At 43.2% G+C, this 27983-nt stretch overlaps 1 long non-coding RNA gene across 1 annotated transcript in view; it reads left to right on the plus strand.

Moving 5' to 3' along the window:
- Positions 1–17978, plus strand: part of LOC136384480 (uncharacterized) — a 47260-nt gene extending 29282 nt beyond the window's left edge. Inside the window, exons 3-4 of the long non-coding RNA XR_010747609.1 lie at positions 16093–16216; positions 17799–17978. This is a non-coding gene — a long non-coding RNA (uncharacterized lncRNA). The remainder of the gene's footprint in view (positions 1–16092; positions 16217–17798) is intronic.
- Positions 17979–27983: the final 10005 nt, after the last annotated feature.

A 27983-nucleotide genomic window follows, 5' to 3' on the forward strand; every position in this document is an offset into this window, starting at 1 on the left:
CTTACTAATCTCTGCCATGATCCATTAGGAATTCATTTATAGTGTAACTCTGAGAAGGCAACTTCATTTCCATGATTTTGAGGGAAGCAGTCACAGCTACACTAACATGACTTTGTTTTTCTTCAGTTTTTGTTTGTTTGTTTGTTTTGCCTTCAAAAGAGCAGAGAGAGCATATTCTGACAGGTCAGAGAGAAGGCAGGTGGAGGTCCCAGCAAGGGGGCTACTATCTTTGGGACAGTACACTGTGACCTCCCAGCGATGTGGGGAGATGGAAGGAAGACCCTAAGGAAATGGGAAAGTAAAGAGAGAGTAAAGCCAACCTTGACTTGTAAATTTTTCCTAGAACCAATGCTGAGGGCATCCTTCTGACTCTTCACAAAGAGCAGCCAGTAAAAACAGATGACAACGGGTGTGTGTGTGTGTGTGTGTGTGTGTGTGTGTGTGTGTGTTTGTGTGTGTGTCTTGTAAAGCTGGGCTCAATTTGAGACAGAATATTTAATGGCAAGAGGCTCAATATCTCATTACCAATCCCCTTGGGCATGTAGTCCCCAGAAAAGATAAATATTTGAATAGATGATGATGATACTATGTATGATAATTTGTAGTCAGCATTCCACATGCCTTTTCATTGAGCCTTTTATTTGAAACTAGTGCTTCTGAGTGAGATTTGCGATCATTATACAAACATATTTTGAATTCTGAACTTGGGATTTGAGGATCATTAAGCCCAAACATATCTGGGAAAAAGAGCAGCCTCTTATTGATTTACCCGGGACAGGCAAAACAATGTCTAGATTCTTTGTCTTTTTTCTTTCAGTTCATTGAGTAAATATAGATTTAGGTTTATACCAGTTTTTCCTCAAACTTTGGTGTGAAGGTGAACTCGGGGTCACTTTAATAGCTATCAAACCCTTACTGTCTTGAAATTTTCCCCCAATTTTCTGTTTGAAATTCTGTCTTTGGGGAAGCATTAACCTCCTCTAACTTTTAATTAGTTTTTCTTCAATAACAAGAGTGCAGTGTGAAGTGAAAAGATCAGAGAGGTTGCCCGGGGCACACAGATTGCAGAAGTAATGGTTCTTTTCCTTTGAAGCAATTCTGGGATTAATATTGTCTTTAAAGTAGTTTTGGGAAATACGCCTCTCAAAGAAGATATTAATATAGAGAAGAGGGCACAATTCCCAGATGGAACATTGTGAATATCTGTGGGTCCTCACATGGATTTGTCTTCAATGACAACTCTTACAAGATGAGTCATGCTTATGTGGACTCTTCGTGGACAGCCTGTTAGAGAGCCTTCCAAATCCCTGTGGTCAGTGCAGTCTGGAGTCAGGTACTTGTCCATTAGGTGGGGAAGTGTTCCTCAAGTGGAAAGCATCTATCTTCCACTTGTTTGGACATGGGGTAAGGATGACCAGCAGAAGATGCACTATCTCAGAAGTCTCCATTCCAAAAGAAGTTCTTTGCTCCATTTTCACATTGCTAAAAGACCTAGTCAAGTGGCTTTTTAAAGATAAATAATCAGTCTATTCTGAAAGAGACTAATTTATTTTTCTGTTGATTAAGTAAATAGTTGAATGGTATCAGGTTATTAGGTGTAAAGTATAACTTTGATTCTCATAGAGCTCACAGTCTAGTGACTAAGATGAATAATAAAGAAAGACATAGACAAACCCAGTAGTTTCCAATAGTGATAGATTAAAAAAAAAAAAGATGAGTAGGGTAATTGAAGGGAAACTGGGGAAGGAAACTTTATATAGGATGATCATGTAGGACCTTCTGGAGGAGGTGATGTTTTTCTATAACTGGAAAGATGAGAAGGACACAGTTGTAAGTGAAGAAAGAGTCTTCCCATGCAGAGGGACTATCAAGAGCAAAGATCTAGAAGCTAGGAAGAGCAGAAGTGGAATCTTCAGAATATAAAAGAGCCAGCATATCTGACTAAATGTTAAATGAGAATAGAGAAGTAGGTGGGAGCCTTACCTTCGAGGACCTGAAGACTATGGTCAACAATCTGTATGTTTCAAAGGCATTGAGGAGCCATGAGGGGATTTCAACCATGCGAGTCACATGGTCTGATGGAAAGGTGGTCTGTTCAACAAATTCAACCATTGACCAAAACCTCTTTTTTTTAAGTCATTTATAATGTTTAGAGTAACATATAATGATTTTACTAGCCCATTTTTGCAGCGTCTCAAATTGAGTACAATAGTTATAACAGCTTGTGAAGATTCTTGTGATGCTTTATATGACTGATTCTGGTATTTTGTTGTTGTTTTTAATAAGAGGAAGTTTATATAGAGAAATCACAGAGGAAGAAAAGGTGAGCCAGATGGGCTGTGTGGGCTCAGGAAATAAGTTACAGCGGCAAAAGAAGGGCCTTTGGAGCTTAGGAGAGAGAAAGGCAAGGGTAATGGCAGTGCCTGCAGGGAGAAGAAGGGGCAAAGGAAAGAAGGGGTGAAGGCAGGTGAGAGGGCATGTTCCAGAGGGGGTGAGTGAGCGACCGGTTCTGTTTTGTCTCCATAACACCATGTTCATGAATGGTCAGATAGTTAGCCAGTCTGGATTATAGAGTGGGTTAGGCTTCTGTGAATATAATTAATATATAAAATCAACAACACCTTAACATTTCAATTAGGAATTTTATGTTTGTACTGTTTTCCAGTTCTTTTTCATGTTATTTTTAAAGTATAATTTTTTTCTAATATTTTAGCACTTTTAAGATAATTTCTCCATATTTTCAAGTAACAAATCAATGTTTGTTTTTAGTTATTTGTAACTCAGATTTATTATGTGATATGAATATTCTTGTCACTTTCTGGTTCATTCCTTAATGTAGCTTTTTAAAGATTTTTAACTCTTTTTAAAATTTTTCTTTACAATTTCACACTTATGGTTAAGAAAACTCAAGTTTGAAGCATTAATCATATAGTTTATTATGCTAATCCCTTTCAGGCATTCTTTCCACTGAGTTGAATAATTTTCCTCTTTCAGATAGAAAAAAAGACTATCTGCAAACTGCTAATGAGGTTATGTATATAATTTTTCCTGTTAAAAATAAAACTCTCAGCATTCAATACATGTCAGGATTGTGTAATCTACTTCTCATTTGTTTAGGATACTCTTTAATTTAATGTTAATTTAATGTTTGAAAAGCAAGAATGTTGAATTAATAAAAAAAGCAAATATTTTGATATATCAAAAAATTTGATAAATTTAGAAACTTGGTCACTTGGTAAATTGTCATTGGATGAATTGAATTTCTGTGAATTGACATTTGGCAAATTGCTTTTCGGATAATTCACCCAAAAAGTGATTCAGTTTCCATTAAAGAGGAAAAAACACTGACATAAATGTGTGTATTGAACTCAAACCTCTGCCTTTTGTGTGAAACACATCCTGCTTAGAGAAATCAATTGGGACTTTTTAAAGCTTCCAATCATCAAAGTTAAAGAAAATCTTGAAGTTTGCTCTCAACCAGGCATCTCTTTGTATGTGGTTTTATCAAACTTATAAAATGTAATTATTCTCTCCTAGACTTCCAGGCCAGACTTTCCAATGTTCACCTTTCATAAATAATTCCTCACTAGGATAAAAACTCAATTACTAAGGAGAATAGACAACTTCAGTACAACAGAGACATGCATTTATTCGTGTTTCTCATTAAGTGTCTTCCTGGATTTTATTTTCCTCCAACAAGGTTCCTGGTATAGTACCGGATGACTACCCAAAATGATGTTACAATTGTGGCATTTTATGATTTAAAAGTAATGTAAAAATCAATCCCCTTTGCCATTTACTCTAAAAAACACTCACTTACTTTGTATTGTTTGGCAATGTGGTCAACTGAAAAAAGGCTTCCTCAGCCCACAGCCTCCTCCGAGGCAGAGGTTATGCCTTCCTCTCCCTCAAGTTCCATTTTATGAGGGTGGCAAATATCTTCGGTGTGTCTCGCTTTTCTCCTTTTGTTTTTTGGCCTCCCTTTCTGAAGTAATGCTACAAGGCTACTTTTATATTTTTGTCCACCTTCTATCCTACATCTTGCTCAAAGCTTTCTCTCTTTTCTTTGTTTCGCTTTTCTACACTGTCCGGTAGGCAATGTAAAAATTAAAATGAGTATATTTTAAAAAGTATGAGCACCCTGGCCAGATAGCTTGGTTGGTTAGAGCATCATTCTGATATGCAGAAGTTGCTGGTTCGATCCCCAGTCAGGCACATACAGAAACAGATCAATGCTTCTGTTTCTGTCTCTGTCTCTGTCTCTCTCTCTCTCTCTCTCCCTTCCTCTCTCCTAAAATCAATAAAATAAAAATAAGTAAATAAACAAATAAATAAAATAGCCTGACCAATGGTGTCACAGTGGATAGACCGTCAACCTGGGACACTGAGGTACATTGGCATGATCCCGTGGTTGCTAGTTTGAGCTTGTAGGTCACTGGTTTAAAGCCCAAGGTCGCTGGCTTGAGCAAGGGGTCGCTGTCCAGGCTGCATCCCCTGGTCAAGGTATGTGTCAGAAGCAATCAATGAACTATAAGTTGATGCTTTTCCTTTTTCTCCTTTCTTGTCTCTCTCAAAAAAGAAACTAGGCCCTGGCTGGTTGGCTCAGCGGTAGAGCGTCGGCCTGGCGTGCGGGGGGACCCGGGTTCGATTCCCGGCCAGGGCACATAGGAGAAGCGCCCATTTGCTTCTCCACACCCCCCCCCCCTTCCTCTCTGTCTCTCTCTTCCCCTCCCGCAGCCAAGGCTCCATTGGAGCAAAGATGGCCCGGATGCTGGGGATGGCTCCTTGGCCTCTGCCCCAGGCGCTAGTGGCTCTGGTCGTGGCAGAGTGATGCCACGGAGGGGCAGAGCATCGCCCCCTGGTGGGCAGAGCATCGCCCCTGGTGGGCGTGCCGGGTGGATCCCGGTCGGGCGCATGCGGGAGTCTGTCTGACTGTCTCTCCCCGTTTCCAGCTTCAGAAAAATACAAAAAAAAAAAAAAAAAAAGAAAAAAAGAAACTAAAATATGTTTCCAAGATGGCAATGGAGTAGATACGGACATTCCAACTATAGCTTCCCAGGACCAAATTGGAGTTATGACTAAATTTAAGAACAATCATCTTTGGACCAAATAAAGAGGAGTCGATAATCAAGGGCTACCCTGCTCCCAGGAGCTAGGGGTGGCCGAGGGCTCAGAGAAACTCTCACTGCAGGGAGGTTCACCCTGAGCGGGGAGGGTCCTGAGCCCTGGGCCAGGCACCCCAGCCTAGAGCACCAGAGCCTATAAGAGGTACTCACATAGTATTTGGCAGTGAAAAGAGGCGAGGTTTCTGTCTGCCAGAAAGAGATGGGAGTTCTCAGAGATCTAGGCACTGTCTTAAAGGGCCCCCGCAAAAAATCTCATTCGCAGCCACTTACCTGGAGCCCCGGGGAGGGAGGGCTGAGAGGACTAGAGTTGAGTGAAGAGAGTATGAAATTGGCGACCCAGGAAGAGACACTGGGAGACAGCCACCGGAACCCCTGTGCTGTGTCATTCTCCAATACTGCAGTCACCATCTTTTCTGGGTGGAGCAGTCCCCTCTGCGTGGCATCAGCCTGGACATCTTCTGTGACCAAACTTGCATGAAACTAGAAATCCACTACAATAGAAAAACTGAAAAATATTCAAACACTTGGAGACTAAAGAGCATGGTATTAAATAACAAAAGGGTTAACAGTGAGATCAAGGAGGAAATCAAAAATGAAACAAATGAAAATGAGCATATAACAACCCCAAATCTCCGGGACACAGTGAAAGCAGTCCTGAGAAGGGGGTTCATAGCACCACAGGCGTTCCTTAGGAAGCAAGAAAGAGCTCAACTAAACAATCTAACCTTGCACCTAAAAGAACTAAAAAAAGAACAAATAAAGCCCAGAGGAAAGAAAAGGAAAGAAATAATAAAGATCAAAGCGGAAATAAATGAGATAGAGGCTAAAAAAAAATACAAAAGATCAATGAAACCAAGAGCTGGTTCTTTGAAAAGGTGAACAAGATTGATGAACCTTTAACCAGACTCATAAAGAGAGAGAGAGAGAGAGAGAGAGAGGACCCAAATAAATAAGATTAGAAATGAAAGAGGAGAAGTAACAACTGACAACTCAGAAATACAAAGGATTGTAAGAAAATACTATGAAATAAGCCAGGCAGAGAAAGACAAATATCATATGATCTCACTTATATGTGGAACCTAATGAACACAATAAACTGAGGAATAAAATAGAAACTGAGGCAGGGTCACAGGGAAAAGCAGCTATCAGAGGGAAGGGGGAAGAGGGGATAAGGTCAAAGAAGGGGAAGGGATTAGTCAAATTATATATACATAGCACACAGATACAGACAACAGGGTAGCAAGTCCCAGAGGGAGAGGGGGGATGGAAACGGGGGGTGAGGGTCAAAGGAGGTGAAATGGGAATGGAAAGAGACTCTACATGGGTCATAGGGGGCACAATGTGGGAGGTTGAGGGTGTTGTATTGAGTGGGACACTTGAAACCATGTCAACACAATAAATTAAAAATAAAAATTGCCCTGGCTGGTTGATTCAGTAGGTAATAGCATCGGCCCAGCATGTGGACATCCCAGGTTTGATCCTCAGTCAGGGCACACATGAGAAGTGACTATCTGCTTCTCTTCTCCTCCCTCTCCGCCCTTCTCTCTCTCCTCTCTTCTTGTTGCCAGTGGTTTGATTGGTTCGAGCATCAGCCCCAGACGAGGTTTGCCAGGTGGATCTGGTCAGGGCACATTCAGGAGTCTGTCTCTATCTCCCCTCCTCTCACTTAAAAAATAAAAGTAAAAATAAAAATAAATTGAAAAAAATTTTTTAAAAAACTAACAACAAAATGTGAACGTGAACTTGAGCGTGAATGAGAACCTGAATATGAACCTGAACTAGAATGAGACCCTTAGTGGTCAAGTTCAGGATCAAGTTCAAGTTCAAAGTCGAGTTCAAGCTCAAAAGTCAAGATCAAGCTCGAAGTCAAGTTCAAGATCAAACTCAGGTTCAGGGTTGAGCTTGAGTTCAAAGTCAAGATCAAGTTCAAAGTCAAAGTCAAGCTCAGGCTGGGGTGTGTTCATTTCAGTTTAACAGTGTGTTGATTTCAGTTTAAGGAAAAGGATTTTGTTAGAAGTTTTGTGTTTGAAACAAGGATAAGGTTTTACCTAAAGGTTTGGGTCAGAGGAGCATTACAAACTCAGGAAATTTCACAAAAGGGCTCCAATATTTTTTTCTTTTTTAAGGAAGAAAAGGAAGAAATATAACCTTGGAGGCATGCAAGGCAGCTAGACATGGAAAAGCCATTTAATGATACACATTGATTTTATGACTCAGTCAATGCAGGTGGTTAGGTGCAGCTCCGATGGGGCTCTGAGGATCTGCACTACCAGTTACAGGAACCTAAAAGCAGCAAGATGTTGACAAAATTCAATTTTGATAGCCCTTCCTCTTGCAACTTGTACATACATAATATAGTTAGACACGATCTTATCAATTCATGAATCAAAAAGTAAAGCCTAGAAATATTGTGACCAGCAGCTATGTGGCCAGCCAATATCGCCACAGGCAGGAATGTCACGACAGGCAGGTACTATGTCAACAGTCTGGCTGTATGGCAAGAGGCATGCCAGCATCGTTGGTAACCACTCTGGCACTACCATGAGAGGAGGTTGGATGTGGCCAAATATAGCTACAGGCAGCTACTGTCATGAGAGGCAGACTGTATCATGAGACAACTGGCAGTATCACCAGAGCTGGGCAATACCATGAGAGGACTTTTCTGCTGAATAGAGGCTATACTGGTTAATCAAATAAATATAGAAAGCACAATAAAATAATATAATAAAAAAAAGTATGAGCAATATAAATTCTACAGAAGAAGCAAATAGGCCCTGACCAGGGTAAAGCGGAATGACAAACATCTGAGATAGAGATTCTTTTGCTTAGAAGACAAACGTTTTCTTTAAATGGGTGACTTCAGATTTCTCATTGTTTTTACAATATTATTTGGGCAATATAGGGTTTTTGTTGTTGTTGTTGTTGTTGTTTTTAAATGAATGAGTATACTGGTTCAATGATCGGCTAAATAATGGTCTCCCTAAGGATGTCCGTGTCCTAACCCCTGGAACCTGTGAATTTGAACCTTCCATGGCAAAGGGATTTTGCAGGTGTGATTAAGTTGCATGTGAGATGTGGAGATTATTTTGGATTATCTGGGTGGACCCAGTGTAATCTCAAAGATCCTTATAAGAGGAAGACCAAACTCAAAAAAGGAGACGCGATGTTGAAAGTGGGGGTTGGAGTGATGACATTTCTAGAAGGCAGCCATGAGCGAAGGAATGCAGATGGTTTCTAGTAACTGGGAAAGTCAAGGGAGAAGTTTTTCCCCTAGGGCCTGCAGAAGGAATGCAGCCTGCTCACGGTTAGTTACTTCTGACGTCCAGACTGTAAGATAATAACTTTATGTTGTTTCAAGCCCTAGAAAACTAATACAACTGGAATGTAAAAGGTACTTTCAAATTGGAAATCTTTTAAATTGGTAAGGTCTCTTTAAAAAAAATAGCTTTAGCCTGACCAGGTGGTGGCACAGTGGATAGAGTGTCAAACTGGGATGCGGAGGACCAAGTTCGAAACCCCGAGGTTGCCAGGTTGAGCACGGGCTCATCTGGTTTGAGCAAGGCTCACCAGCTTGAGCCCAAGGTCGCTGGTTTGAGCAAGGGGTCACTTGGTCTGCTGTAGCCCCCTGGTCAGGGCACATTTGAGAAAGCAATCAATGAACAACTAAGGTGTCGCAATGAAGAATTGATGCTTCTCATCTCTCTCCCTAACTTTGTCTCTCTCTGTCTCTGTCACACACACAAAAAAATAGTTTTACTTTAAAAAAAAAAATCTTTCTTTTTTCTGAGGACCTAAAATGACTCCTCCATAGTCATTCCTCATAATTCCTCTTCTCTTTGGGAATTTTGGCTCCTACGAGAAACAGATAGTCTTTGGACAGCTGAGCAAAGTTAGGTAAACTCTGAAAAGTTTCCCAAGCTTAAAGCACTGGCCCAGAGCTCAAGGATGTAAGAGACCCAAGGCTTTGGGTAACGGGTAGATCTGAGGACTCCAATTATGTCATTAGGTTGTTTCTCTCCTCATCTCTCAATAAGCCCTGTTTCCTGTGTCAGGCGTAATGGCCACAGAGCTCCGCAACACATCTACTCAATTAACGTAGGAGCTTCCTCAGGAAGGAAGCTCTGATCTATGGCAGAAAGGTCAGGAGGACTCTGATGGACTCAGCTGGGATCACATAACTGAGCTGGATCCAATCACCGAGGCCAGGGAGATGCCGGGCTGTGATTGGCTCCTCTGGGAGGTGTGCCTACCCTACCTCTGTGGCCGGAAGTTGGGTCTGCCCAACAAAACCCCACAGTAATGAGGGAGTTAGCAATTAATTAGCAATGAAAAGCAGAGATTTTAAACAAAACAAACAAACGTACTTGGAGGGGGAGAGGAGAAAAGAGGCCTTGAGTTTTTATGACTTTCTAGTTCTCAGGTGCAGTTCTTCATGAGACCTAGCTACATTGCCTGCCCTTGCTCTCCGCACGATACTCTGGTAGGCTTCCAAGAAACTCTGCCCTCTCTTTAGTTAAGAGTATTTATAGTCTTGGCATCCCAATGATTCCTGATGAAGGAAGATCAAAATAATGCATCTTTAATGAACTAATGTACAAAGTAATATTTTATTGATAGTGCCACCATGCATTGCTTAACGATGAGGATACATTCTGAGAAATGCATCGTAAGGTGATTTTGTCATGTGCGAACATCGTAAGGCACACTTACGCAAACGTAGACGTTATATAGCCAACTACTTAGTTTCGTTAACCTGATTTAGGTTTTCAACCTTGGGGCTTCGTGTCATCCTCTTTGTAGAGCTCCAGCCCGTAGCTGCTAGTCTCTGGTTCTTTTCCCTGTCCTGAGCTCTTTCCTGGTCTCATATCTTATTCTCCTTGTTCGCGCGGAGATGAAGAGGAACGGGGAAGGAAAGTGAGTGTGTGCACACGTGTGTGCGCGTGTGTGTGCATGCGTACAGGGCAGGCGGGGGCTGGCACTTTCTGTCCTCCCCACCCGCCCCAGACAGCTAGCTGAGCCTCCTCTGTCTACTTAAAGCACCCAGAGCTGGCAGTAAACGCGACATCCTAGTCGAGCGTCTGTGGGTCTCGTTAGGCTCCCCCCTGCAGGTGCATTCCATATGGTTGTCCACCCTCACGGGGGCTGGATTGGGCTTCTTCCCATGGCGGTTTCCAGGACAAGCTCCAACATACAAAGCACATCAAGCTTTCGTGGGTATCATGAAAGCTTGCGTGGATGTGCCCTTGGGCTATGACTAAGACCAGACTCATGGTGTGAGGGGACCAAGATAGCACGGATATCAGAAGGATGAGTCACTGATGGGACATTAATGCAACAATTTGCCAAAGCCTTGCAAATTTTAAAGCGCTTTCGGGTACATTAGCTTATTTGAGCACCATCATAACCCTATAAAATACTGAAAACCAGTATCAGCCAGGGTCCCATCAGGAGCCAGAAATACCATGAGAAATTGGAATAGGAAAGTAACGTAATATAAAGACTTATTAAGTGCTAATAGGGCATTAGCATCAAGGAGGAGATTAAAAAGAACTCTGAAGAATACCCTGGGGCCAGGGAGAGGACCCAAGGAAAGAACAAATTTGGGAGGTAGGCTGGGACTCAGACCTCGTGGTGGGGGTGGGTAGCGAGCGGTGTCTCTGGCCCACCAGGTGGTGCAGCAGTTTGCTGAGTTGCTCCAGGCCAGAACTGGTTACCAGCCGATGGGCTGAGGTTGGTGAGCCAGGAACCATGGGCCTCTCACAGCAGTGCCAGCAAAACTGGCAGGAGTCTGAGTGCCCCTGGTTGTCCTGTATGCATGCATGCCGTGTGCCGCCATGCCATAGGAGCAAGAAGAAAAGACGAAGACTGGATACTGGAACCCCTGCCTCCCTCAGTGTTCCTGCCGCACTCACTACTGACAAAAGTTGACATTGAACCAGCCGGGAAAGGAGAAACATTTATATTGTGATACTGGGCCCAGCTCCCCCATCACAAAGCATGGCAATAAAAGTGGATTTGGAGCGGAAAGATAATAAATTGGTAACTGGCATGATGATCTCTGTTTTACAAATGAGAAAACAGTAGTTCACAGAGGTTGACTGATGTGCCTCATGTCCCCTGCTAACAAGAGGCAGGTCTCAGGTGCTCAGTAACTCAGATCTGAATGCTCCTTTTACGTTGTTTTTGTTTGTTTGTTTGTTTTAAGTGATAGAGAGATAGAGACAGGAAGGGAGAGAGATGAGAGGCATCAACTCAGAGTTGGGGCACTTTTAGTTGTTCATTGATTGCTTTGCATACGTGCCTTGAAGGGGGTGGGGGTGGGAGCTCAAGTGAGTCAGTGACCCCCTGCTCAAGCCGGCAACCCTGTGCTCAAGCTGGCAACCTTGGGGTCTCAAACATGGGACCTCAGTGTCCCAGGTTGATGCTCTATCCACCACCGGTCAGGCTTAATTCTCTTTATAACTGTGGTGGTTCAGGTAGGCTGGATAGAGCACCAGACCTGGGTCTGAATTCTACCATTAACTCACAGTGAGGCCTTGGGAAACTCACTTAAGTCCAGTGAACCTCAGTTTTTCTCAGCTGTAAAGCCAGGAGAACAGTCTCCAGCTTACAGGGTTAGAAAGAATTGAATGAGGTAATTGTCTGTGAAAGCACTAAGTCAACTCTGGCAGATTTCACAAAGGTAAGGTATCGTTATTAAGGGTTGTACAGACTCTCCATTTACTGCTTATCCACTGAAAATTTTGATTAATTCTGTCGCACCTCATAGTTTATGAAGAATGACCTGTATTAAGGGGAGTTGCTGCCACTTGGGCAGCAAACGGGGTAAATTCTAAAATCAGCAGGAAACATGGAGCACGTGGCCATGGTCTGGTGTGGTAGAAATTGATAGAGTTCTTTGTACCAGTAATCTCTGAACCGCAATTATTTTTGCCAAATATTTCTTTCAAGTCATTTTGGGAAATGGCTCACTGCCTTTTTCTATTTTATTAAATCAAAGAACCTCATTAAGTCAAACGATCAGTGATGCATTGTCAGCAGGCAGAAAATGGAGAAAATCCTCTCTCAGTGTTTGATCAGGAAAACCTTTCTGGCAAACGCAAGACAAACACATTTCACTCCTACTGCCTATTCATACGAGATTAACTATTGTGTCTGTTCACAATATTCAATCATCATCTCTTGCCCATTTAGGAACTGCTTGCATGAATTAGGAAATGGAGACCAGTAGGCTCCAGTGTGGCTTTCCACGTTTTCAGCACTAGAGATATGACTTAATCAAATGCAGTTAGGACACTGACACAATTTGTATTAAGAGAAGAAGCAGCTAATGCTCTCTCTCTCTTTTCAAAATAAAGAAAAAGATAGCAGGAGAAATTTAAATTTATTTTCCACTCTTCAAGACCTAGCCCAGGTTGTTCCTATTTTTTTTATTTTTATTGTTCTATATTTCATCATATGCCTTCCTGCCTAACAAATACCCAAACACCTGTACTTCTTGTATTTACTTGCTACATTGATGGTCCCCACTAATACACTGCTCACAAATATTAGGGGATATTTTATAGCTTTATATTCATTTTGAAATATCCCCTAACTATTGTGAGCAGTATAATAAGTGGTTGAATATGTTTGAAGGCAAAAACACAATTTAAGATGTTCAGTGCGATTTATGAAAATGTCCTCTTCCATGTGATTTTCAGAGAAGTGTGACCACTCTCTTAAGTATCTGAGTGCCTAACTTGGTGTCTGGGGCATAGAGGCACACAACAATATTTGTTGAATGTAGGCCTTCGGGTTCATACCATGGCCTGCTTCCCTCACAAAGGAGTCAAACAAGGACTCAGAAGGAGCTCCTAAACTTTCCAGATGGTGTTTGAAATAAACTGGTTTAGTGCTATAATGATAAATCAAGATTTTTTTTTTTTTAGAAAGTCTTCCTCATTATAGAAGTGATAAATGGTCACCACAGATTTTTTGGAAAATAAATAAATAAATGAAGAAGATAAAAATCACCCACATACTCAAATTCCAGATGTAATCACTTTTAACATTTTGGTTTATTTTCTTTTCAATTTCTCTCTCTCCACACCCCTACACCCCTTCCTTTCTTTCTCTGTCTCTGATTAGGATCATAGAATACACAGTTTTGTATTCAGCTTTTTCATATAATATGTTTTGAATACTTTTATTTGTCATATAGTCCTTGAAAATAAAATTTTAATGAGTGTATATTTCATGTTTGTATATGTGTATGTGTGCTCCCTAAGTGTGTCTATACCCAGATACAGACACACATGTGCACACAAGCACACACACACACACAGAGCTAAATTTATTGCTTACTGCAGTAAGGGAGAGATATACTGGCCAGCCACAGCTCATTAAGCAGTACAGACTGATGCTTAAATATAGAGTTCCTGGGAAGTGTGAACTTCAGGGATTGGCAGATTTTCAGGGGCAAATGTAGGTTGACATCAACTCCAGAAATGTGGTTATTCTAGTGAGATTGCTGTTGATTGGTTGGCCTTGAGAAGTGTATTTATTGGACTAACTCCATTCCTGACTGGCTGACTTTGGAACGAAAGAGACTGTCAGTTATTTGTTGGTTTGCCAAGGCATGTTCACTAGAACAAGTTGCATTGATGATAGGAAGGATTTAAAACTGGGTACAGCCTGACCAGGGGGTGGCGCAGTGGATAGAGCTTTGAATTCGGATGTGGAGGACCCAGGTTCAAAACCCTGAGGTCGCCGGCTTGAGTGCAGGTTGTTGACTTGAGTGTGGGATCATAGACATGACCCCATGGTCACTGGCTTGAGCCCAAAGGCTGCTGGCTTGAAGCCCAAGGTCACTGGCTTCAGCAAGGGTTCACTGGCTCAGCTGGACAACACCACCCTGTCAAGGCACATATGAGGAAGCAATCAATGAACAACTAAGGAGTTGCAACGAAGAATTGATTCTTCTCATCTATCTCCCTTCCTGTCTGTCTGTCCTTATCTGTCTCTCTCTCAGACTCTTTCTCTGTCAAAAAAAATAAAATAAAATAAAACTGGGTACAGTGGTAATTGTTACTGTGATTGCAGAATAATCAGCATTTCCCTAGGAAAATGTGAAATATTTATATTCTCAATACCGTAATTTATTAATCATTCTCTTACTGTGGGATAACTGGATTATTTATGAATTCCCTATAAGCAATGTTGCAGTGACTACTCTAACCAATCTTTGAGTACACCCCTGATTATTTTCTTAGGAAAGATTCCTACAAGTGGATTGTTGATTCAACAGAGATTTTTTTTTTAATTTTATGAAAGTAATACAGGTTCATTACAGAGCATCCAGAAAATATAGATGCATGAAAAGAAGATTACAATCATCCGTAAGCCACCCCCCGTCTAGTGCTTATCCTTCTGGTCCATTTTCTGTGCTTCTGCAGATCTACACAAATAAACACAAAGAATTCTGGTGGTGCCCTGTCTCAGTTTGCTTTCTCCACCTAATTGCCATGAATAGCCTTCCTTGTCATCACATAGTCTCATTTAATGGCTGAATAATAATGTGTATTTATATCTGTATATATACAATTTATTTAACTTTTTTCTGTTGTTGGATATGCAAGTTGCCTTTTTTTGTTTGGTTTGGCTTGGTTTTGTTCATGTTTGCATGCCTATCTTCCTGCTCTTTAAAATGACTTTATTACAATTAGAATTATTATATTATTTTTAAATGCTATTTTAAGTAATGACTTATTGCACATATTTGTACCTAAATGTTTGCACGTACCTATGTTTGTAGTTTTAGGATAGATTTGTGGAATTTGAAGTTCTCGGTTGAGTAGTAGGGTGAAATTTTAAGACTTTTGGTAAATATGCTACAAAAATAGTCTTCAGAAGATTTTAAACCTTAGGCTACCACCAGTAGTCCAGGTGGGCGTTCATTTTTCTGCACCCTTTAAAGTACTTTTCTTTCAATGTGTTTTGACTCTGCCAATTGTATAGACAGACTTGATATCATATTGCTATGCTAATGTCTATTTACGTAGATTTTTTAATCAACTTTTTGTTCATAAACTATGTTCTTTTTCTCTAGGCATGGTTATATTTTCATATGTGATTGTTAAAATATTTTACGTACATATATTCACCATTGTGACATCTCAAGTATATTATTTTTTGCTTTAAATTTTATTCTTAGTGCTTTTAAAATCTCTTTTTTATGGAAAATTTCAAATTTTTTGTATTCTGTATACAACATTAGGGAGACTAGTATAATGAACCTCTATGAATTTTTAGCCAGTTTACAGGTTATCATGGTCCATCTTACCTCCTCTGCTGTCTACTATAACCCCATCCTCCCTCTCATACTCTGATTATTTTAAAGTTAATCCCAGACATCAAATAATTTCATCTGTTAATACTTCTATATGAATATATTTTAAAGCATAACAATACCACTGTCACCCTTCCAAAATCCTACAATAACTAACAATTCCTTAATATTAATAAATATCCAGTTAATGTACATATTTTATGTTTTTATACATATTTTACACCTCTTTATATAACTAAATATAGGCTATCTCTGGCCTAAGAAAGACAGAGTCTCAAAGTTAGGTATAGAAATTTTCACCCTAGGGAGTGCTTAGAATATGATAAATCTCCATTTTCAGCTTATGTGATATTGTCCAAAAAGCCATGCCTCTAGGTTTATTCACTGTAAGAAATAACTTCCTCAGGGACATGCAGGAAAGAGCACTCCATACAGAAAGACCCTTCCCCTCGTGTGAATCATTGATTAATTCATCCGGATGTCATTTTGGCAAGGATATTAGACTGGATATCTTGACTTTTTTTTTTAGATCTTATTTACTGATTTTACAGAGAGAGGAGAGGAGAGAGAGTGGGAGGAGCGAGAATTACTGACTCATAGTTGCTTCACTTGAGCTGTTCATTGCTTGCTTCCTAGGCTGGGCAAACCCAGGGTTTCAAACCAGTGCCCTGAGTGTTCCAGGTTGGCGCTCTATCCACGGCACCACCACAGGCCAGGCTGGATCTTTGGACTCTTCTTTTCCCTTGAGAGCATCTCCCAGGTAAAGGAAGTGAACGGATCACAAACTAACCGCTTTAAAAGTTCGTCGGTGTCGATTGGGGTCCCAAAGAGATCTATATACGATGCAGTTGATTAGTGCATCCCTTCTAACCTCTTTTAATGTGTATATTCCTCCTCTGTCTCACGTTTTCTTGTAATTTGGGGGAGGAGGGGAGAAGAATGTGATAGTCTCTAAAGGTAGTCCCCATCAATTTCTTCCCTCTCTGCATGCTGCTCTTACATTAAGAGACTGAGTCCGGGCTGACTTAAGTGACTAGCTTGACCAATAGAATGTGGCATACATGTCTTCCTAAGGCTTTTGAAACAAAATCATTATAAACCTTCCACCTTACCCCTGTCTCATGGAGCCCAACTACCTTTTGCTATGAGAAGCCCAAGCCACATAGAGCAGTGGTCCCCAACCTTTTTTGGGCCACGGACTGGTTTAATGTCAGAAAATATTTTCACAGACCAGCCTTTAGGGTGGAACAAATAAAAGTATCACGTGACCGAGACAAGCATCAAGAGTGAGTCTTAGACAGATGTAACAGAGGGAATCTGGTCATTTTTAAAAATAAAATATCGTTCAGACTTAAATATAAATAAAATGGAAATAATGTAAGTTATTTATTCTTTCTCTGTGGACCAGTACCAAATGGCCCATGGACTGGTACCGGTCCGTAGCTCAGGGATTGGGGACCACTGACATAGATAACTCATGTATAAGTCTCCAACAGGCCTAGCTAAGTGCCCAGGCCAAAGCCAGCATTGACTATCAGCATGTGAGCAAACTCTGTTAAATGTCCAGTCAGTTGAAAAGATCAGATGATTCTAGCCCTAGCCACCATCTGTAAATTCACAAAAGGCCCTAATTGAGAAGGACCCAGCCCAGCGCTATTACCTACAGAACCATGAAACACAATAACAAATTGTTTTATGGCAACCACATTTGAGAAAATTTACTATGTAGCTAACGGTCATGAGAACCAAGAAGCTGAGCCACCAGTCCTATAGGCTTCCCTACAATCTAAACCAGGGGTCCCCAAACTTTTTACACAGGGGGCCAGTTCACTGTCCCTCAGACCATTGGAGGGCCGGACTATAAAAAATACTATGAACAAATCCCTATGCACACTGCACATATCTTATTTTAAAGTAAAAAACCAAAACGGAAACAAATACAACATTTAAAATAAAGAACAAGTAAATTTAAATCAACAAACTGACCAGTATTTCAGTGGGAACTATGGGCCTGCTTTTGGCTAATGAGATGGTCAATGTGCTCCTCTCACTGACCACCAATGAAAGAGGTACCCCTTCTGGAAGTGCGGCGGGGGCCGGATAAACGGCCTCAGGGGGCCGCATGCGGCCCCGCGGCCGTAGTTTGGGGAACCCTGGTCTAAACTGTGCTGATTGTATCCCGGTAGTGTCCTTAACATGTTCCTCTGTCCCCTCTATTCCTGTACATTTCTAATTATGTCTAAAGACAAGAGTGGGTCGCATTTAAATTTTATTTTGGCATTAATATGTAATAGGTGGTTACACAGCCATGAAAAATGTGCCCTCCTCCTTTTTGACTACAGGGAGCATTGTTGCCAGGTCCTCAGTGTGCTCGTGCCGCGGCCACACTACCCAGGTGACAGAGAGCAGCAGGAACAGCAAGGCAGGCCCATTCCTGGCAGTCATGGAACTCCTCTGATGGGCAACTTCGACTCAAGGACTCGCCATTGGCCTTGTCAGACCATCTTAGAACTGCCCTGCAGTCTTAGGCTCTTTCACTCCACCTCCTTCCTTCCTGCTGTCCTTCCACCAGGGTCAGATCTATGTCACAGTCTGACGGACCTCCCAACTTCACTCGGCTCTGCCCACACAGACATTTCCCCCACCCAATACGTTATTTGCATACCTAATCCCATTTTGGCACGTGCCTCTTGGAGGACCTGGGCTGACAGTGCTAATGAGAGCGGTTTAAGAAAACAGTCACCCAGGAGGCAGAGAAAATGTCTTTCTCATTGATAAGTGGGACATGGGCAGTCAATATTGCACAGATAGCAGCTCAGCGACTAAAGATTTCACCCACGGTGACTTGGGAAAATGTGCTGGTAGGAGGAATAAATTTTGAAGGTGATTGATGAAGGGGACAGGGACGGTAGACTAGAAGAGCAAGGGTTCATTGACTAGGGGCCCTTTCTCCGGACTTGGGATTTAACACCTCTGGAGGAAAGGCACACTGGTCTTTCCTCTCATACCTCCCGTACAGCACTGGGACGCCGTATCTGGAGGGGTCCACACTAAGCAGTTCTGTGACACCGGCTGGGTACCCTGCAGGTTGATTCAGTTTTGACACTCTCCTCTTGGAGTTAGCATCTGACCCCACAGGTGAAGGGCTCAGTCCCACGGGAGTGCCCCCTTCAGATACCAACCATCCGGTGCCAGCTTGCTACTTGTACTTTGGGAAAATTGGCTATAAATCGAGGTTCCCATGACCACCTCCTTGTGTTTGATGGTTTGCTAGCATGGCTCACAGAGTTCAGGGAAACACTTATTTACATATGCTGGTTTGTTACACAAATGAGGCAGCCAGATGAGGCCGTGCGGAGAGAGGGCCAGGTCAGGCAGGGCCCTGAGCACAGGAGCTCTGTCCCTGTGGAGCTGGGGTGCTCCATTCTTCTGGCCCATAGATGTGTTTGCCACCTCGGGGTGGGGGGTTACAGGGCTTCATTGCATAGCCATGATCAGTATTCTTTCAAACAGTTCACATGCATTTAATCACTGAATGCAAGTATAAGGTAAACGTGTAAAGCATTGTGTGATTGGTATTGTTGTATGAGGCTACAATGGTGGTTCCTCTTGGAAAGGAGTTGCTTTTCTGATTTTGAGGCATGCCTGGGTCTTTTGGACGGTAGTCACACAGTACAGTAACCATTGGCAATGTGCACGTATATACAAGTATCTACTGAATCTTGTAAATATACCTCAAAAGGACAGTGCTGTGGAAAATGTACAGAAATGACTCAACAGTTTCGCCCGTGGAGCAAAGCGGGCAGCTCTCAGAAGCACAGGAATCCTGGCCTTTGGGTCAGACAGCTTCACGAGCATTCAAATCCCATCTCCCTCTCCCCCCTTTCCTAGCTGTGTAATCTTAAGGAAATTCTTTACTTCTATGATTCTTATCTGTTAAAATGGGACATGGCATCTACTCTGCAGGGTTATTAAAAAACTAAATGAGATAAAATCTGTAACAACACCATGTGACATCCTTGTTTCTTTTCTTTCTGAGAAAACTTTAAAGCATACTTTAAAGAAATAAAAATAACAATATTAATAAGTATTTATTGAGCATCTGCTATCACAGACTACTGATACTGGAAAGGTTGGGTGACCTTTGGTGAGTTTTGTAACCTCTTTGTGTTGCAGTGTCCCCGTCTGTACAGTGGGAATAATGATAATAACAGCCTCAGAGAGTTCTTGGGAAAACTAACTTCTGTGACGTGCTTAGAATAAGGCCACTCTTTCATAAGCTCTTATTAAGTGCTGGCTGCTCCTCCTGTTTTGTTGTTGTTGTTATTTGATCAAGACACTACACTGACCAGTAGATGAGAGATTATGATAATGTATACCACATCCATCAAGAAAAGTGTGATCTTCAAGAAAAAGTGTGGTCTTCCACCTGAGAAGCCCCTCCACTGGAACCATGTCCACGCCATCCTTCTATGATGCTAGGAAGGTTTTCTTTGACAATCAATCATGACAGGCACGCTAGCAGAATAAATAAAGCCCTGAGATACCTCATGGAGCATGAAAGCCTGGTGCTTTCTCTGCGCTCTCTTTGCCACAAATTATATTCAGGCCCTAGTTTAGGGAATGTCTGGGTCTTGCAATATCCGCAGCTCCAGGAGAGAAAAATGAGGGAGGATTATTCCTGAAGAGACTTCCGAAGGCACATCAATACAATTAGTGTAAAGGCAACAAAAGTGGACTAATTAAGTGTCATGAAATGTGTGGGGGATATGACAGAAGTAAGTCGTGATTGTGTCTCAGATAAGATTCCAGCACGGCTGCTTAATTCTACCTTGGCTTTGTTGGCATAAAATTTTTCAGTGTCAAAGAGCTGGCACATCAACACCCAACATCATTAATTAGTATTGACTAAGTGTCCAGAGTCCGTTGGGTGCCGCAGAGGAAAAGCAGTTCCTAGCCTTAAGATGAAAAGAGGACAGAGAGAAAAAGGTCGCTGTGTTCTCGTGTGCTTTTCCCCCAGGAAGGGGAGCAGTATGGGAGCCATACTGCTGGATTTATTTAGGGCATTCCTGTGGGGAGATGGAAATAATCACCAAAATGATGACACCTGCAGCTAACATTTATTGAGCACTCATCATGCGCCGGGCACTGTCCTCGTGCTTTATACATACTGGGTCATTTACTACAGCTGATTAACCGTCATTCCCTAACGAATGGGACTAACATTGACTAAGCGCCTGGGAAGCCTCTGGCACTGCGCTGTGTTCTTTTATACACACTCTCATTAAATCTTTAAATGGTCATTTTTATCAGCTGAAGAAAAACAAGTTCAGAGAGTATACGTTATTTTATTTGCTGAGGTCTCAGCACTAATAAATTGCAGACAAGTGGTTCCAACTCAGTTTAGCCCAATCCCCAAAAGTCATGGGTTTTTTTGTTTGTTTTTTACTATATTTCATTCTTCTGATAACATCATAGAACATGCCTCCACGTTGAAATAGTAGACACCTTCCATGGACATTAGCTTTTTGTCCAGAGAACATCTCCTTCCTCCTGGGAAGGGGCTACCATCTTCATTCAGATCCTACCTCATCAGACCGTGAACCTACCAGCTTTGTTCTTAAGCTACTTCAAGTTGAGTTCCTAACACTTGCATCCTAATGTATCCCTGTTCAACCACCACTGCAATTTTAAAGATGGGGCAGGGTGTTCACTCCTCCTTGGCATATCACAGAGTGATGGACATATTCCTGTGCGCATGATGCAGCTGTTATCTGATGGACCTTTGTCTGCACAGGATGGAAACCAGTCTCCTTAATCTCCTGTTACACCTTTTCTGAGGGAAGCGTGATTTGACATGCAGTGTAAGAAAATCTATTCTGCGGTATGTTAAGCCTGGGTGGAATATTGCATTTATTTTTATTCAGTACAGATGCCTTATCTTTTTTACTTTCAAGTAGAGGCATCATCAAAGTTGTTTATGGTAAATCATTGAGTAGGGAGAAGAGGTTCTCAAAAAAACATGATGTCCTTGAAGTCAAGGAGTTACGCTGTAGATAAGAGGATAGATGGGCAGGTACAAAAAGAGGAGAAGCAACACAATTGGTGGAGCCGCTCTACATCTTAGCTATTATCGGTTGCTTGTGTTTCAAGAGTTCCTTGGAAAATTGACCTCTGTAAAACTTGGAGTATTTTCCCATAGGAAGAATGTTATACAAGGTCCTGCTATTCCAGGTGTCATCTTCCAAAACCCTTTAACTCTGTAATATCACAGAATGGTCCAAAGCCTTCAACCTCCAAGGCCCACGCCAGTCCGGCCCCTGCTCTCCTTGTCAGTCTCCCAGTTCCCCTCCTTACCTCATCCACTGATGATCTCTCCCCAGCCTTTCTTCAGTGCTTCCCATGCTCCAGTCTGTCACAAGTCATTCACACTACCCAGTCTTTCTCCCAGACTGCTGTTTCCTGCCCTCTCTCCACCTTGCACCCTCACTAAACCTCAGTCATCCTCTGGGTCCAGCTTAAATATGACTTGCCCAGGAGGTGTCTTCCGGCACACAGACCAAATCTTTCCTCCGAGTTCCAGTACAGCATCTGCCGGCCTGTTCTTTCTAGTCCTTACTGCACCGGTGGGGAATTATTTCTTCTGTCTCCTCTCTGTGAGCCTGTGTTCTCCACTGTAGGCTGGAGTATACACCATGTGGGCTGTCATGAGCACAGAAGGAAATAGTGCAAGCCAAGGGTGTGGCGCGGAGTAGGTTCTCCAACCACACGTGCTCCTGTCAGAAGGAAATAATGCAAGCCAAGGGTGTGGCGCGGAGTAGGTTCTCCAACCACACGTGCTCCTGTCAGAAGGAAATAATGCAAGCCAAGGGCGTGGCGCGGAGTAGGTTCTCCAACCACACGTGCTCCCGTCCCGTGCACAGAACGGAAATGCTCGGGGCATGGGTTCTGCCTTGTCCGTCGTTTAGGGGTGCCTGCCTGAGGTTGCTACTGAAGTTTCTCTGGCTCCCGGGAGGTGATGAGCAGTTGCTGCCCAGCTGGGCTGCTGGGAAAAAGCCCACGAGCATCTCTACTGTTCACGGGTGAGCCGGCATGTGCACGCAGCGGTGCACGGTGCTGATTCGGGTCTGCAAGCCCTCGCTCGCTGCTCATGTACAGCGCAAACAGGAAGCGCCGCAGGCAGCATCTTGAAACGAAAGCCATTACAAACAGATAAGCAAAGCACAAGTACGCACACCACACACACACACACACACATACACACACACAAGTACGAGGTAATGACTAGGTGTGACTGTCTTGGAAATGGATTGGCCATTACAGTCAATCTACAGATAAACCATGTCATGTTTGGTTTTTCCAGGGGAGAGGGAGAGGGGGTCTGCATGTGTGTGTCTGTGTATGTGTCGGTCTGCTGAGTTCCTGTGTGTGCACGTGTGTGTACGTGTGCGTGTGTGTCTAGCAGAGCTCTGAGATGCCCGGGAATGGTCATTTTGGCAGCTCCGCGGGGCTAGCCATCCTTGAAATGGACAGCTCTCCCTCACTCTTCCTGCTGAGATTCTGCAGATGACAAGACGCTGTCAGACTGAATTAGTGACTCTGTAAACGCAGTTTCCATGGCTCAATGACTGGAACAAAAAATCTCTGAACTTTCTTACATCCTGGCCGGCTTTTCTAAAATATTTATGACCGGGAGGCAATGTGGTATAAGCCCAGGGATTTGGAGATCTGGGTCAGAGACCCGGCAGGAAGCTACCATGGGCCCAGCCGGGTAATCTGGGGTGTTTTTCCTCATGTCCCTTGGTCTCCTCCCTTTATCTGCAAAAATTAGCTTCGAAAGCCCTGTGTACCTCATAGGGTGATGGCCAGGAGCCACGACATAATCAGAGTCTCAGCCCAGGAAGAATGACAGGCAAACAACCAGGATTGTTTTTCAAATATCGTTCCAGTTTCTCCCCCTTCCCCTCGAAGGCTTTGGAGAGCTCTCTAAGAGTCTGTGACCTAGTAATCAACTCATATTTATTTGAGGGGAGGCTTCTGTAAATCAAAGGCATAGGATGGGACTCAGCCACGGAAAGCATTTCCGCTCCCTGGGAAAACGAATTTCAGGCCCAGGAAGGGGAGCTGGGAGGCTGGGAAGGCTTTGAGGACCGCGCCCCTCGCGAGCTGCCCACGCTGGTTCAATCACAATGACGGTCTGGAGGCTCCAAGCCACCCTCGAGCCCGTCAGGAAGGTCCGGCAGGGCAGCGGTCTGCAGTTGTTTCCAGGGACTTCCGCTATTTATATACTTGCAAGTCCCCCCTGCTCTCTGTAAGGATGGTACTTCCATATCATAATTGACACGACCTTGTACAGAAATCAAGTCCCTGTTGCAGCTACTGCAAAGAAGGGAAGATGGATTGGCAGGGAAACATATGAGCAAAAGAAGCCTTTGTCTCGTCTCTGGAGCAGAGCCTTTTCTGGTGCTTCCCGAATGCCTGGCAGAGCAGCGGGGGGTGGGGGGGGTGGGGGTGGGTGGGAGGGGGGTGGGACAGGCAGAGAAACAGAGAGACAGAGGGAAATAGAGAAGCATCAACTCATTGTTCCACTTAGCTGTTCCATTCAGTTGTGTACACTCATTAATTGCTTCCGGTTCATGACCTGATGGGGTTCGAACCCATGACCTGTAGTGCGCCAGGACAAGGTGTTCTCCACTGAGCCACCCACCCAGGCAAATATCTGTGCTGTGAACAAGCCCCTCAGGTGACTCAGTAGCCCAGTGAGGCCCCAGAAACAATGGGAGCTTTGGCTCGGATGGTCAGTGCTCAAAGGGCCCTTGGCTATTGCTTGGCGCCATCCAGGGCTGGACCGGCAGGGGTCTGGGGTGACTGGCCATCTGGCCTCCTGAGAGCCAGTGTTCTTTAAGTACGTCTTGTATTCCACACCCATGTCGAGGACAAATGCCTCGTGTTAAGTGGGGACTTGCCTCCGCCATCTGCTCTTGGCCCAAACCTGCAAACTTTGTCTGCAGAGGTCTACTGTATGACTCCATTTATACGAACAGCCCAGAATAGACAAATCAGTAAGGACAGGGCGCGGCTTTATGGTTGGGCGTTGGAGTGGGGGGACTGAGGACGACCACTCAGGGGATTGGGATTTCTTCTCAGGGCGATGAAACTGTTCTAACATTGATTGTGGGGGTAGTGACACAACTGAACAGACTGAAAGCCAGGAATTTGCACACTTTAAGTATGTGAATGGTATGGGATATGAATTCTATCTTAAGAAAACTGTTTTTTAAAACCAACCGAGCTTTACTTTGAAAAACCAAAAGCCTGCAGTGAACCATGCCCGCTGCTCCTTATAAGGGCAGCTGAGCAAGCATCTGTAGATACGGGGGGAGGGGGACCCCTTCCCAGAGAGTCAGTACATCTCATGTGGGGCCGATATCTGTATTTCAGACAGGTGCCTCTGGTGATTCTGATGAGAGAACAGACACACATATCTGGGAGCCACTATAAAATGGTCTACTATTTCAGAGATGATTTTTCCTCTGTCGCTACCTTTCTAGAAAATATTAATACCCCAAGTGTGTGTGTGTTTGTGTGTGTGTGTGTGTGTGTTAGCATTCCACATGGATTTATTTGCCAGTACTTTAGTCTAGCTCTGGTATAACTGCGTTTTATTTTATTTATTTTTTATTTATTTATTTTTGTATTTTTCTGAAGTTGGAAACGGGGAGGCAGTCAGACAGACTCCCACATGCGCCCGACCGGGATCCACCCGGCACGCCCACCAGGGGCGATGCTTCTGCCCATCTGGGGCGTTGCTCTGTTGCAACCAGAGCCATTCTAGCGCCTGAGGCAGAGGCCACAGAGCCATCCCTAGTGCTCGGGCCAACTTTGCTCCAATGGAGCCTTGGCTGCGGGAGGGGAAGAGAGAGACAGAGAGGAAGGAGAGGAGGAGGGGTGGAGAAGCAGATGGGCGCTTCTTTTGTGTGCCCTGGCTGGGAATCAAACCCAGGACTCCTGCACGCCAGGCCGATGCTCTACCACTGAGCCAACCAGCCAGGGCTGTAACTATGTTTTATAGGTGAGATCAGTTCCCTTCTCTAACCTGATTTTGGGGGGTTACCTAAGTCAGATCTCAAGGGGAACAAGGTTAACGGGGGATTAAAGGCTTTGCTGGGTTTCTTGGAGACACTTTAATGACCAGTTTTATGAGAGTTCTTTGGTTGTCTGATCCTACAGTAAGACCAGGTCATTATATAGTCATCAGCTTCAAAAGATTTCCTGGCATTGTGGAAACAGTGCAGGCTTCGGCTGCCTGAGTTCAAATTCAGGTTTACCTTTAATAACTGTTACTTTACCTCTCAGACTCTAGATGTGGAATATTGGTACCCTGGTCATGGAATGATTCTGAAGTGCAAGTGAAATAATAGAGAACCTGGCACATACTAGCTGCGCTGTAAAAAGTACCAAATATTCCTGCTATTGAACTTCTCATTCACGCATATTATGTTGCCTTATTTGGAGTCTGAGCTCTTTTAAGAATAGTCCTTGGATTCCTGCACAGCCATGAACATAGTGTCTCACACAGAAAAGCCCACAGAGTGGGGGATTGTGGAGAACACCCATGTGCCACCTGCTAAGGCTCCCCCCCTTTCCCAGGAGTTCTCCTGACCCCCTATCCGTCCACAGGTTATAGAAGTGGGCTCCCAACAGCTTCTATAACAGTGTGACCTCACCCCCAAGCCCCCTCTTCTCAGCCATCACTGTTTGGACTGAATGAGGACACCCAACCCAATGAGTTGGCCAATGAGTCCCTTCCCTGGGAACTTGTAATTGGGTCCAAGGGGTCCAGCCTGTGTCTCCGGGCCTCTTTGAAAGAAGATGCAAATCTAATGACAGTATGTAGCTATTTTCTAGTAGAAGCATAAAAACAAGGTCTGCAGTGAGGTGCAGGCATAAAACAGACACCCTTGTGTTTCACTGTAGTTGTATGATTTGAAGTGCACTCATGCGTGATTCTAGGCTGCCATGGATAATGCTTCTCAAGAATACTTTAAAGCATTACAAAAAATGTGCATATCATATTAAAGTAAAACGGATAAAACAAAATCATGTAGACCTCACAGATTTAAGAAATATACGCATGTGCATAAAATACTGAAAATACATAAAAAATATCAGTGGCGATGCAGGGGTTGTGGATGATTTTATTTTATTTTTCAATACTGTCTGAGTTTTCAAGAAAAGTCTATATGCAGGGGTGAAAGGGCCATAGTAAATTTTCTTTCCCCTTCTCTTTAAAAAAGGTAAGCTCTTCTGGTCTCAGTGTTCTCAAAATTCTAACTATTTTGATATCTGATAAGCAAATTTGCACTTGGCTGTTAATAACTTGTTAATGGGCTTCCTGAAAGGGGCAAAATGACTTCATGCAGAAATTGTCTCCACTTTTGGTCCCTTCCAGAGCTAAGCTAAGCAGGTCTACTTTTTTTTTTTTTTTAATTTTTTTTTTAAAGATTTTATTTATTCATTTTAGAGAGGAGAGAAGGAGGAGAGAGAGAGAGAAGAGGGGAGGAGCAAGAAGCATCAATCAACTCCCATATGTGCCTTGACCAAGTAATCCCAGGGTTTTGAACCGGCAACCTCAGCATTCCAGGTCGATGCTTTATCCACTGTGCCACCATAGGTCAGGCTGCAGGTCTACTTTTAAGGCAGTTATCGACACTGATTTCCCAATTTGCAGAAGAAAACATCATGAATAGAAATTGCTAATATTAAATTTATTTCTCCATAATTTTTCCCTTGACGTATGCTACCAATGTTTCAACTAGAATCTTGTAGAGTGACATCAGAATTAATGGAGAGCTTTACTAATATGCAAATCCCACTGTTCCATCTTCTAGAGATTCTGATTTAATTGGTCTTTTGTGGGTTCTGGACAGCGATAGTTTTATTAGAGCGATAGTTTTATTAGCTTTTTAAATGATTCCCATCTTCGGCCAGGATTGAGAATCACTTACCTAGCATATCTGATTAAACATAAAATTCTGTATTCAGCTATTTTCTTATTGAAATCTTGGTATACCCATATTTCTTAGGACTTCAGAAGGAGCTTCGGGATTTCCAAATGCCCTTCTAATGGGATGAATTTGGAAACTCAAGTTGGAGCTCACTCACCTCCTGGAGGGAAAGAGACTGTTTGAAGACATCGCCCTCTAGTGGCAACACTTGGAAATTGCTTGGTCAGGCCTTGGTTCACCTTTCCCATTGGTTGTTTCTCTACAAAGTGGACCAAAGGCTCTCTGACCCTCACTTGGCAGAGCCGCCCAGGAAGTCGTGTCCTTTTCAGCCAATGACTGGCTGGGAGTGGGCCTGCCCTTTGAAAGCGCCTCTGTGGTCTGACCTGTGGTGGCGCAGTGGATAAAGCGTCGACCTGGAAATGCTGAGGTCGCCGGTTCGAAACCCTGGGCTTGTCTGGTCAAGGCACATATGGGAGTTGATGCTTCCAGCTCCTCCCCCCTTCTCTCTCTCTGTCTCTC

This window comes from Saccopteryx leptura, chromosome 13 (assembly GCF_036850995.1).
Source record: "Saccopteryx leptura isolate mSacLep1 chromosome 13, mSacLep1_pri_phased_curated, whole genome shotgun sequence".
Lineage (NCBI taxonomy): Eukaryota > Metazoa > Chordata > Mammalia > Chiroptera > Emballonuridae > Saccopteryx > Saccopteryx leptura.